Genomic DNA, 10,954 nt, shown 5'->3' on the forward strand with positions numbered 1-10,954 from the left:
TACTGCAGCCATTATGAATTCCCTGTGTGCTGTCATTAGATATACAATATGCAGGTTAACCGATACTGAAAGCATCCACAGGGTTTCTTCGTTGCAATCATACCTTAGTACAAGAATAATTTCAAGAATTATGTCTGTGGTTATATTATATCATACAGAGTAATGTGGCATTGTTAAAACACTATTTAAAGCAAACATAAATATCATAAAAACATATTAATCTCAAAGGAAGAGTTGTTAAAGTCCAACATTAAGGAGGCATCAGGACAGTTCCAACATACACCAGAGCTCAGCACTTCAAATGTTTCACCTTACAACCTAACACAGCTCAGCTATGAATAGCTTGCAGCAGTCTGCCTATTCCATGATTGGAGAAATGAGGGAAATAGTCATTACCAGCAGTGCACAGCCCTCTCACAATTTAATTAAAACCATCATGCAGGAAATGAGATTGATCAGAAAGTACAGGCTCTTTAAAAGTGAGCAAGATGAACTTCTAAATCAGCTGTCAAATCCAAACTTCAGGCTAATTCCATTCTGTATAATCAATTATTTCAACACAAAAATATATTTACCTGAGCTTTTTAAGCCGATACAAATTAGGGAAAGAGGGTCAGCAACCTCTTAATGCCCTGGTATGTAAAGAAGTACTGCTCAGGGAGATTACAACAGGCTACTGCTGTTTCCCCACACAGGGGACAGATTATCTAAAGCCATTCATTATGCAAACACATTTCAACTATCCCACACTTGATAACCTCCCCTCCTACTCTGAATCTCATTTTGCAAAAGGTTTCTCCAATAAAATCAGCCCACTTGTGATAGAATATTAAGAAAATTGGCTTACCCCAAGAGATTAAAACAGCGCAAAGCGGTGGAAGACCAGCCTGATGCCGCTTGGGAAGCACTTGCTGATGGCAACAAAAATATTACCCTGTCACTGGAGGAATGCTGTTCCCCTTCCACCCCATGTATGGACGCACTTAAGACTATATATAGCATTTACCCCCAAATTTTGTTCTCATTCTGCACTTTGGAGATGAAGAGTGTGCATCAGTACCTGCAATTTTATTGAATTATTTAGAGGTACATTTCATCTGCTGCATTTATCAAATGTAAGGTTTCTTTTTTTAGACTTCTATTTAAGAACATCTTAAATGTCTTTTAAATGCATATGGAGGCTGGATTTCTAAAATGAAATATTGTTTTCACACAACAGTAACTCATTTTGGAAGTCCTTAAATCAATGTTAAAGTGGCATATTGCCAGTCTCCTGTTTAGTGTCTGGAAGACTGATTTCCTCCTCTAACAAGATTGATAAGAGCCACCTCACCTTTACATTTCACAAATATTCATTCAGCCAAGAGCCAGAAAGACATTCTGAGATAATTGAAAAAGCCTTATGAAAGCCAAACTGAAAGCCTTATGAGACCTTTTTAGGTTTCTGGAGACAGCCTGTCCTCCTTGGCTCAACACTTGTGGGCAGCAGTCAGGCTATTTATAACAGCCTGTCCTCCTCGTCACAGTGATACCCCCGATTCTTACTGTACAAGAGCCTTTGCAGCTATTTTCATTTACACAGTCCATTTAAAAATAAAAGACAGCGATTAAACTGATGAGGCAGAGCCGGTGAAACTCAGATGTGATAGAAATCATACAGTGAACTCTGAAGAGGCAGCAGGCCTTGATTTTATTGCCCAGATGATCTGCAGTTGTTGCCATGTGGCTTCACTGGAAAGGTCACCTCCCCCTCTCTGTTTAGAGGACACTGGTCTGCAGTTTTGCTCACAGTTACAGAATAATCTTAAACAAAACACATAAACTCATTAAACCCTAAAAATGTGCATTACATTATAAACATGTCCGTATAACAGCCCCAAAGTGTGGCTATAAAGAGGCTGTGTAGTACACGTTCACACAATTTAAATCTCACTTTTTGGTGACCCCTAGTGGTGGTATCAGGAAAGACACTGTGCGCATATTCAGCTCCTGACTCTTCTAATACACTTTGACAAAATGTGGAACTCTTTATGTGAATATGTAAATGCATCTGCCATTGTAAGTGAAGCTTTTATATGAAGTATGTGAGGTGCTAAGGCCTGTTATCTTTTTATGTCGTGTTGTAAAATAGAAAAAACATATGGGGAAAAGATACAGTGACAGACATTACTGAAAGTGTGCTGGCAAAGTTGCTGAGGGAGGACACGATAAGATGCAATTAGGGAAGGTTTATGTGAAGTTATGAGAAAAAAAATTAAAAGAAAGGAAACAAGGTATGGGCGGACATTACAATGGACGTTTACAATATGGAGAAGATAACAGCATGTTGCACGTTGGGAAAAACGGGTCAATCACCTATGCTCATAGGCCTGATTTTATTGTCACAAAATTTCACAAAATTAAGTGTATTTTATATTGTATTGTTTTTTTCTTTTGCTCTGTATACGTGCCTTTGAAAAGCCCACCATGGGATCTGTGACATACTTGAACATCCGATGTACATCTGATGTACGCATACAGTTTAGGTTTAATGTTAAATGCTGATAAAAAGTAAATCATAAAAGAAAAAAATCAAAATCAATGAGGTAATTAAAAACAATGCACACATAAGGAGGAGAAACCCAAGCTAGATCAGTGACTGTTGGACTGGCACTTACTGAAAGTGTCCCAATGAACTGACTCCAGAGGATCATCCATCTCCCACCTTTACACAAGAGGCCACTCCTACAAAGACAAACTTCAGTTACTTTACAATCAATATACGATACTAGTCCATACCCACTGAGTGCACAGTTGCCCACGTACAGTTTCACATGGTGTGTGTTTGGGACACAGGTCATAGGAAATTGCAGATTAAATAGTCAACTGAACCCATTAAGAAGAGCAATGTATTCAGACAGAGTTTTTGAAAACGTGGGACAGACAGAATGACTGACTGACAGAATGACACACTGACAGTTTCCATGATTATGTACAGCATACCATACCATGACTTAGTCATACCAAAAATTAGAAAAAACAACAACATTGGTCCACAGGGGGAGCCACAGCGATCGGTCGCATTTTAGCCATTTTGAAGCATTTTTCTGTTGTTATAGCGCCACCCAGTTGCCAATTAGAGTTAAATTTCTCCAGTCACCTTGAGGCGTCCTGTTCTACATATCTACCAAGTTTAGTAAAAATCCATGTGGCGGTTAGGCCTAGATAAGAAATGAGCTCTCTAGCGCCCCCATTTTGTTTGATGGGGTCAATAATGGAGGGGTCCCCTCAGATTATGTGTGCTCATATGCCTACAAAGTTGCGTGGTGATGGGTGAAACCCTTGAGATGTTCTACACCTTTATGTGATGAGCCACGCCCTCCGCAATATTCATTGCCTTATAGAAGCTCAGTTTTAGTAAGTTTTCCAACTTTTGCCAAGAGGGAACTTTAGATATTGGTCCCTAGATTATGTTCACCCAGTTTCATGCACATCGCTCAAACTTCCTAGGAAGAGATCCATTTGAAGTGTTTTTCAAAAAAATCAAAATGGCAGAAAATCTATATAAGCGGAAGTTCTTGAGGCAGATGTGTTCCTCATAAGGAGAGGCATCTCTGTGCAAAGTTTCATGTCTCTACGACATACGGGGCATGAGATATGCCCATTCAAAGTTTGCAATTTCAATCAGTTGCTATAGCGCCCCCCTTTGGCCAATTGATGTAATATTGCTTCATTGGCATCCTCCCATGACCCTCTACCACTGTGCCAAATTTCACATGGATTGACCAAGTCAGTGAGGAGAAAAACATGGAACAGACACACACACACAGAGTTTTCATCATTGTATAGTGTGATACGTGAAATATAAAACAAGAACTGTTAACACATTCTTCTTATTTTACTTAAACTGGAAAATATGCAATATATCTGATGCACCTCTCATGTGTGTCCTCTACTCATACCTTTGGATTCTTCTAATAAATAAATAGATATAATGTGGACCTGACATTAGACAACATCAGCACACATATTACCCAACAATCATCATTACATATGTGACAAAAATAATCAAATAGAGTAAGAAATTCATTATTAAATTGAATAGTTCTTATAGTATATTCATAGATTGTATAGCTTATATAGAGAAAGCATATAATTTTGTTTTAACTAGCTACTGACTATTTAAAAAAAAAAAAGAACAAGGAAAACTAATAAACTTAATAATCTTCTTCTTTAATAATTTATCTTTGAACACAGATATATTTCCAAAGTGTGAATCTGAATCACTTGCAAGGGCTTGCTCTCTCTATGGGCCCCTCCACCCCAGGGGCCCCAGTGCAATGGCACTGCTTGCACCGTCTATATTTACGCCTGTGAGTGGTGAAACGTAACTAAGTACATTTACTCAAGTACTGTCCTTATGAATAATTTTGAGGTGCTTGCACTTTATAGTATTTCCATTTTATGCTACTACATAACTTTACATCACTGCATTTATTAGAGAAAATTAGTTACCTACTAATTTTAAAATCCAGATTATGAATACAAAATATAAATAAATTTAACACATTGTTATACAATGTTATGGATACAGTTACCCAGCAATATATAAAGCAGTTTAAATTAACTCCACCTTTACCAGCTGCGACACATTAATGCATCAATAATTATTAATCATAATATTTTTTAATATATATATATATATACACACTTTTACCTGTAACTTAAATATTTTTTACAGTACTTCTTCCACCACTGAAAACATGTAATGGTCAAATTCCAAAAGTACTGAATCCTAAATGTCCCATAATGCAACTCAATTGCATCCTTAGGCGTCACATCAATATATGCCCACGACTTTTAAACTTGGAGGTCCTTAGTTTCGAATACAGAGTTTCCGTTATAAATTTGTCTCCAAGCCCCAGCTGACATATCTCCCGTCAGGGCCACAGAGGACATAAAACAACTGTACAAGTGTTCATGGGGTAACAATGTGTAAAATCAGTGGAACGCCCCTTTAAATCCACATCTAGCTTGGTGTTATTCTCTGTTAAATGCTGCCATCTAGTGTCTGTTTATGTGAAGTTGCTGTGGAAGATCAGCTGATCTGGAAAAAAAAGTTTTATCACCTCAATATGTTTTGCTTCATCTCTCTTACTCATAGAGATGACAGGAAGCAGGGATATCGGCCGGGGCTTGACACTATTGTAATTGTGAATTTAGGTTATAATAATTATGCTAAACTTAATTTTACAGCAGCATACCAGGATTTTAATTCTAAGACAAGTGATTAAAACACAATTGTAAGACATGAAAAGGAGGACATAAGAAACACTGGCAGAGCAATTCAGTAATTTAAGCTTTCCCTTATGTTTTTAACACAGCAAGAATAAGTATTTCCATTTGTTTTTGTCAGATATTTCATCTGAAACTGAATTTACACTCTGATTAACTAAAATCAAACACATAATGACAGTAATGTTTGCTTGCAACATTTTCAAATGCCATTTTTTCAAATCTTTGAGCACCACTAATCAAAATCGCATTAATCACCATTGTAGTGGAAGGCAGTTACCAGTGAGGTGCAGTAGTTAATGTTGCTTTACTCTGTGACCCATGCGCTCTCAGGCTTTTCTTTTCACTGCACACACAGCCTCACCAACACTGACTGGAATACACTAAACTGGACACATGACCCACGGCTTAAAAAAAAAGCAGGTTAAATCTGTCCTCTGAGAACCGAACATCATATGAGCTTCAACTAATAGCTGTTTGTTTATTTTTGCAGTGCTGCTGTGTTGCTGTGTTGTTAAATAGTTCTGTAGTTACTTTATCCACCCCCTGTATTTATGCCAGTTGATAGACGTGTGTGTGCATATTCGTGTGTGTGTGTGTGTGTGTGTGTGTGTGTGTGTGTGTGTGTGTGTGTGATCTCCCGCTGGATTCCAGTCTCCTCCCTCACTCTGGCCCCAGTACACAGCATGTTTGTAGTGGGAATAAAAGAGGTTATTGGAGCATGATAATATGATGAGCAGGAAGTTCACAAGTTTGAGAGGCCTCATCACTTCAGAAAGCCACATTCTCCTGGACTTTTAGACTGAGTGCAAACAGCTGCATCCATTTCAACAGGCATGCCAGCTTTTGTTTTTGGTTTTTTTTTGTCTGTGACTCAAGTTAATGAGGAGAAATTCCAGTATATTGTGATCTGATGATGAATGGGTCATAGATTTTTCCTTATCCCGGTTGCAGTGGGACGTCAGGATGGGGGTGTTTGTCATTCAGTCAGCCATTCGGTCCATTCATCAGCCGGACACTTTGACCAAATCTTCATCTTCATGTCTACTGGCCTGATTATTATGACACCTGGTCTGGGTGTTCATGGCACCCCAGAAAGGATGACTGCAAATAACTTGGGTGACCCCTTGAGCTTTTATTTGACACTGTCAGGACAAAACTTTAATTTAGCGCAGACAAAACATCTGGAAAACTACTGTTGCTGATTTCAGCAAAAGAAAGATTGTCTCCCTGACTTTCTCCATAGAGCTGCCATCAGATTAATTTTTCCACTTGTACAAAAAAATATCGCAATCTACTGAGTGGACTGCTGTAAAATTTATAGAACACATTAAGGTTTCCTGACTTTACTTGAGTTTTAAGTTCATTTAGACTGTCTTATTTCCTCAGTTTTTACCAATTCTTTTAAAAGCTGTTTTAATGTCTTGTCTGTTTTAATTATTGACCTGTAAACACTTTGTAACTCCGTTTAAAAAAGCACTTAATAAATAAAGATTATTATTGTTGTTGATGTTATTATTGTCCAGACAATGCTAAATGTCCAACTTGTACATATCTCTTTGATCTAACTGGTGAATTAATGTCAAATTTACTGAGCAATTTCATGTTTCTAAGGGGATGAATCCCAATAATTTCTATAACCTTGGTAACCTTGCTAACTTTCCTTGAGAGCAGCTAATCCACTTAATATGGCAATATGTCACTCAATTAAGCCAGTCAAATCAATTGTTCACTGTGCATAGACATTCTTGAAGAGAAGAGAGATATGAGAGAGGTGACAACATGAGGCAACTGACCTGCTGCTTTCTGGCTACAGCCTGTGCCTGAGACTGTTCCCTCTAAAGTAGCACAACAAACCTTGACCATGTTTGGATCAGCGAACTGCTGCAAGGCAGCTTTCCGTGCTATGAACATGATTAAAACAAAGTGCCGTTCAAGACTCACCAATGAGTGCTAACATATGTGCATGGGATGCAAACTACTGGCAGGGCATTCTCAGGCCAGTTTCTCTGACTAGGAAAGGAAGTAGGAAAAAAATGTAAATACTACTACTACTACTACTACTACTACTAATAATAATAATAATAATAACAATAATAATAATAATATTAAAGAGAAAAGGGGCTGCCCAAAGCTCTGTTTGGAAAAAAAGGCATTTTCTTTTACTTAAAATGTAGACCTTGAGTCCATTATGCTAGGACTATTTTTATTCATAGTAAAGCTAGATATTAGTTTCTTTCAAGTTCAATTTGTCTGTGTTAAAAGTATCCTACTTTGAAAATTGACAGTACTGTTGAAATTATATTGACATGTACATTGTTGATTTTATTCAATAGACATGGGGTAGGCTATGGAATGTAATTTAGACTTTATGAGGTTCAGAGCTTTGCTAGAGGGAAACAATTTGGGAAAATTTGAACTGCATTAATTGCAATCTAATTGGTCTGGTGCCACCAATGAGGTAACTTTCCATAAAATTTTCACTGGAATCTGTAAGTTATCCCTCTAACTAAATAACAAACAAAATTATGGTACCAAAAATATAGCTTCTTTAGCATGAGTAAGTCTTTTGTTAAATGTATGAGAATTTCAGAATCTTGAAATCGTAACTGATTTAAGTGCCGTGAATAATAGTGGTCATCATTATGTTTCATATTTATATTAAGAGTCAGTGATTTACAGGTGTTTACTTTTATGACTTAGTAATTCAAGGTGCAGATTGCTTTTTACACATACTCTCTATTATTTTCTATACAGATGTCACACCTGAAATGTCAGGAAAGAGAATATTTAGCATTGCTATGAAGTAAAATAAACACTCCTGACACACTTCATAGATCCCCACAACGAGGGCTTCAACCAGCAATTTTTTCATCATTGTTTAATGTTTCCAAAAAAAAAAAAAAATTAAATTAACCGATTGTTAGATTAGTTAAGATTGCCCATCAAAATTTTCCAGAGAAAAGAAAACTCAGATAATAATAATAATAATGATAAGTTTTATTTGAAGGCACCTTTCTTGGCACTCAAGGACACCGTACAGATACACAAAATGACATTAAAAAGACATTAACTGTTTAAATTAAGGAAGTTTAGGGTGAACCAAGTTTTTATTTCAGTGATGCAATCAGTGAGGGAGGTGGGCGGGAGATTGGACGAGGGTTTAGTGGTGAGGTAGAGCTGGGTGTCATCAGCGTAACAGAGGAAGTGAATGTTAAATTTGCGGAAGATATTGCCAAGGGGAAGGAGGTAGGTGATGAAGAGGAGGAGCCCCAGGGCTCTGTCCTGGGGCACACGTGTAGTGACGGAGGAAGGGATGGATTTAAAGGACTTGAGTTGAATGAACTGAGTGTGGCCAGAGAGGTAAGACGTGAACCAGTCTAATGGAGTGTGGGTGATGCCAATTCACTTCTAACTTACATTACACAACAAACTGATACATATATATATATAAAAAAGAAAAGCTTAAAGAGCATTACTCAATAAGAAACTGTAGTAATTAATAAGTATGCTTCGGTGCATAAAGGTTTAACGGGCATTCTGTTCTACTGTATGTTAAATGACAATATTTATCTGTTAGATCATAATAGATTCAGTCAGAGCTAGTCAACTTTCTTACAAAACTCTAAATGGTCAGGCTCCGTCATATCTCAGAGAGCTCATAATGCCATATTATCCCACCAGAGCCTTTGTGCTCCACCGTCTTGCAGGTTACATTGAATCGCAGCTACGCTTGGATCGTGTGTCGTGGTTGTGCTGCTGCCGTGGTCCTGCCAGATGCCTCCTACTACTGCTATTATTAATAGTCATACTTAACTGTTATTATAGGCTACACACATAATCATTATTGTCACATAGAGGTTTCTACCTTTTTCCCCCCGTTAAAGGGTTTTTTTGGGGGGAGTTTTCCTCCTCTGCCGTGAGGGTCAAAGGACAGAGGGATGTCTTATGCTGTAACGCCCTCTGAGGCAAATTGTGATTTGTGATATTGGGCTTTATTAATAAAATTGAATTGTGCTTGCGTTATGTAATCTGTGTCAAATGTTATTGTTCTATTCACAGCAGACGTGCATTAGGATGTACTATGCTAGTGATGAGTAGTGTGAATGTGTACCTGTGTATTGTCACCATATAAAGGGTGCGGACTGCAGGAAAAATAGCTGCTGCAATGCAAAAGCTTATAGGAATCTTAATAAACAAACATTAATTTTTTAAAAAGCTAAAATTAGTCAGTCAATTTTTCAAGGTTAACACCTGAGTTTCACTTTGATCGGCACCTTTCTTAAAAGCATCAGTTTACTGCTTACATAACCATGTTGCAAAGAAAAGCAGGCTTACTGGGTTTGTGTGTCAGCAGGCTCTGTCAGTAGGGACACTGAATTAACTACAAATGTGAAGGTCAATAGAGAAGGTCACCCTGAGGCAGCCATGACACCAGGCTGGACATTCTGCCTGGTGTGAGGAGTGAATGAATGCAGAGCCCTCCCTCCTCTCTGTCTCCTTTCTGAGCTGCTCTCCTGAGGCACAGAGGAGGGGAAAGATCGGTACTGGGAAGCTGTTGTTTTCATTCATGCACTCACTGACTGGTGGTTATAGCCAGCAGAAGATGGGACAGGGGAGGAAAGGGAGGGGCACTGTGGGCAGGATAGGGGGGAATCAGTGAAGGAAGTCCTGAATCGCAGCAGTTCAGGGGGGAAAAAAGAGGAACGTCAGAGGCTTTGCACGTCATTGAATCAGCAGACATGGGCCATTTTACGCAGAACGTGGTGACGTAACGGAGCTGCAGGGGGGAGAGGGGAGGGGTCTCTGACTATGTATAGCAACACTGAGATTTGTTGCATCAGGCCTCAACAGCAACACGACGAGGGGCTTCAAACCACGTGACAACTTAAAGCAGACCTTTTTTTAAACTGTGCCACAAGCAGGAGATATTTTCCATAGCGCATTCAATAATATTACTGCAGACAAAACACACATCAGCACATGTGAGAGGATTTAGGGATGCTTATTGTCTCAATGATCTCTAGTTATTCTCTTATAGTTCTTATAGGGTCCATCCAGAGTCTGGTTGCTATGGTAACCAATCACATTCTGCAGCAGTGCTGAGGTCAAACTGGGCTTTAAAAAAACAGTAAGTGCTGACTTTATTGATAACCCCAAAGTCTTACGAAAAAGACCGGGATTTATACTTGCGCAGCAGACCCTACTGTAGCCTACGCTGTTGTGAGTATTCATACTGATGCCGTGGTGTGTCTGTGTCACTCTGCAGTTACACCTCCAAAACGCTAGTCGGCGGTGGAGGTTTCTGTGAAGTGCTGTAAAGTTTAATTGATTCAAAACACACATAAAACATGACTTCATAGAGACCATTTCAAACACAAGTACACAAATCAGCTTCACTATAACTCGCAGCATTTTCCCCAGAGATACAACAAGCTAACGTTATTAGCACAAGCCTATGGCATCTTACATTGTATAACTTAGCCTAGCAACTGGCGGTCTTTTCCTGCTCTCATATAAAGCCAGGGACAACAGCAACATTTAACAAAGATAACAGCACGCAATTTGGCTCCATTACATCTCACAAGATTTACTGTCAAAACAGCTGTCATACTAAACATGTCTTCCAAACAAATGCAAAATGCTAACGTTATTAGCGCCAACCTATGGCAGTTTACAT

The 10,954-nt window shown here is 38.5% G+C and overlaps 1 protein-coding gene across 2 annotated transcripts in view; it reads right to left on the reverse strand.

Moving 5' to 3' along the window:
* LOC125882870 (myomesin-2-like) overlaps window positions 1-960 on the reverse strand; it is a 49,479-nt gene extending 48,519 nt beyond the window's left edge. Inside the window, exon 1 of one of the 2 annotated variants that reach the window (XM_049566815.1) lies at window positions 848-960. The gene's annotated coding sequence lies outside the window, so the exon portion shown is untranslated. Of the gene's footprint in view, window positions 1-575; window positions 680-847 lie in introns of those variants that run through there. The other variant, XM_049566805.1, reaches the window with a different exon arrangement.
* Between the last annotated feature and the right edge of the window lie 9,994 nt (window positions 961-10,954).

The sequence above is a fragment of the Epinephelus fuscoguttatus genome, linkage group LG3 (assembly GCF_011397635.1).
Source record: "Epinephelus fuscoguttatus linkage group LG3, E.fuscoguttatus.final_Chr_v1".
In the NCBI taxonomy this organism is placed as follows: domain Eukaryota; kingdom Metazoa; phylum Chordata; class Actinopteri; order Perciformes; family Serranidae; genus Epinephelus; species Epinephelus fuscoguttatus.